Source organism: Chrysochloris asiatica, unplaced genomic scaffold (genome assembly GCF_000296735.1).
Source record: "Chrysochloris asiatica unplaced genomic scaffold, ChrAsi1.0 scaffold00074, whole genome shotgun sequence".
NCBI lineage: Eukaryota > Metazoa > Chordata > Mammalia > Afrosoricida > Chrysochloridae > Chrysochloris > Chrysochloris asiatica.
Genome location: NW_006408592.1, coordinates 8236660 through 8239160, shown reverse-complemented (window position 1 = coordinate 8239160; position 2501 = coordinate 8236660).

Sequence of the window (2501 nt, the reverse complement as noted above, 5' to 3'; positions counted from 1 at the left end):
GATTCCTTGACTGCTACTTCCATGAGTGTTTATGGTGGATCAAAGCAAAATGAAGTCTTTGATAATTTGTATCTTTTTTCCATTTATCACAATATTATTTATTGGTCCAGTTGTAAGGATTTTTCTTTTCTTTGCATTTAGGGTTCAATCCATACTGAAGGCTGTGGTCTTTGATGTTCATTAGTATTTTAAGTCCTCTTCACTTCCAGCAAGCAAGGTTGTGTCACCTGCATAGTATTTCTTCAAATCTAAAATCACATTCTTCTTCATATAATACAGCTTCTATGTCATTTCATAGTCAATAGAACACAAGTAATTAACTTTCGGGTACTCTCTGCTTTCAGCCAAGATCCATCTGACATCAGAATGATATCCCTTGTTCTAAACCGTCTTCTGAATCCAGCTTGAATGTCTGGCAGTTCCTGTCGATGTACTGCTGCAATTGTTTTTTAATTAGCTTCAGCAAAAGTTTACTTTCATGTGACACTAATGATACTGTTCAATGAATTTCACATTCCATTGGGTCACTGTTCTTTGGAATGCACATAAATATGGATCTTTTTCCATTGGTTGGCCAAATTTGTTAGCATAGATGAGTGAGTGCTTCCAGCCCTGCATCAGAATGCTGAAAGATTTCAATTTTTGTTCTATCAATTCCTGGGGTCTTTTTTTTTTTTTTTTTTTTTACCAATGCCTTTAGTGTACTTTGGACTTCTTCCTTCACTACCATAGGTGCTTAATCATATGCTAACTTTTTAATTGGTTGAGCATTGACGATTTTTTGGTAAGGTGACTCTGGGTATAGTGTGTATATTCTTTTGATGCTTCCAGCCTTATTCAATATTTTGCCCACAAAATCCTTCAATATTGCAAATAAAAGCTTGAAATTTTTTCTTTAGTTTTTCCAGCTTGAGGAATGCTGTGTGTGTTCTTACCTTTTGGCTTTCTAACTCCAGGATTTTGCACATTTCATTATGATATTGACTCTGTCTTCTCCAGCTGCCCCTTAATCTGCTACTGTTCTGTTGAGGTGTTTTATTTCCTCATTATTTCCTGTCATGTCAGTTTATTTATGTTCAAGAGTACGTTTAAGAGTCTCTTCTGACACCCACTTTGGTGTTTTATTTCTTTCCTATCTTTTAAATGACCTTTTGCTTTCTTCATGTATGATGTTCTTGATGTTATCCATCAACTTTTCTGTTTTTTGGTCATTAGTTTCCAGTGCAACAGCTGTGTTCTTGACATGGTCACTAAATTCATGTGGAATGTATTCAAGGTTAGCTTTTGGCTCTCATGAACTTGTTTTAATATCCTTCAGCCTCACCCTGAACTTGTAAAGGAATAATTGATGGCCTGTTCCACCTTGTTTTGGCTGATAATGTTGAGTTTTTCCATCTTGTCTTTCCACAGATGTAGTCAATTTAATTCCTGTGTATTCTATCTGGTGGGACACATATGTACACTCACCTTCTTTGTAGCTCAAAATTGTATTTGAATTGAATAAGTTGCAAAATTCTATCATGTGATCACCAGCATCATTTCTATCACCAAGATCGTATTTTCCAACTACTCATCCTTCTTCTTGGTTACCAGCTTTCACATTCTTATCACCAGTAAGTACCAATGCATCTTGATCGCATATTTGATGAATTTCAGACTGAAGAGCTTAGTGGAAATCTTTAATTTGTTCATTTTCTTGTTTGCTGTTGTGCAAATTTGAATAATAATGGTATTAACTGGTCTTCTTTATAGGCGTATAGATGTTGTCCTATCACAGACAGCATTGTACTTCAAGATAGATCTTGAAATGTTCTTTTATGACAATGGATGTGATGCCATTCTTCTTCAGTCTGTAATTCCCAGAATAATAAACCATATAGTTGCCTGATTCAAAATGGCAATGACCAGTCTATTTCCACTCACTAATGGCTAGGAGGATATGCACTCAAACACAGGGTTGGTTTGAACCTTGAAGTTGGAAGTTCAAACTCACCAGCTACTCCTTGGAAACCTTATACAGGGTCGATATGAGCTGAAACTGATTTGACTGCACTTAACAACAACAGTGCCAAGGATATTATTCTTTATGCATTCCATTTCTTTTATGACAAGTTCCAATGTTCCTAGACCCATCCTTCATAATTCCCTGTTCTAATTAATGGATATCTGCAGCTATCTCTTCTCATTTCAAGTTGTGCCCTAACAGCAAATGAAGGTACCTAATGCTTTCCTCCATTCACACCACTAATGCCAGCTCTCCTTTGAAGAGGCAAGTCTTCCTCATTCGTATTTTGAGTACATTCCAACCTGAGGGACTCATCTTCAAGCATTATATCAGATAATTTTCTACTGGTTTTCTTAAGGTTTTCAGTGGCCAACCATTGAGAAGTGGTCTGCCTGTCTTATTCCTAGGCTGTGTTAGCATGGAAGTTCCACTGAAATCTCTCCAACGTGGGTTATCCTACTGATATTTAAAACACCAGGGACAAAGCTTCTAGCAT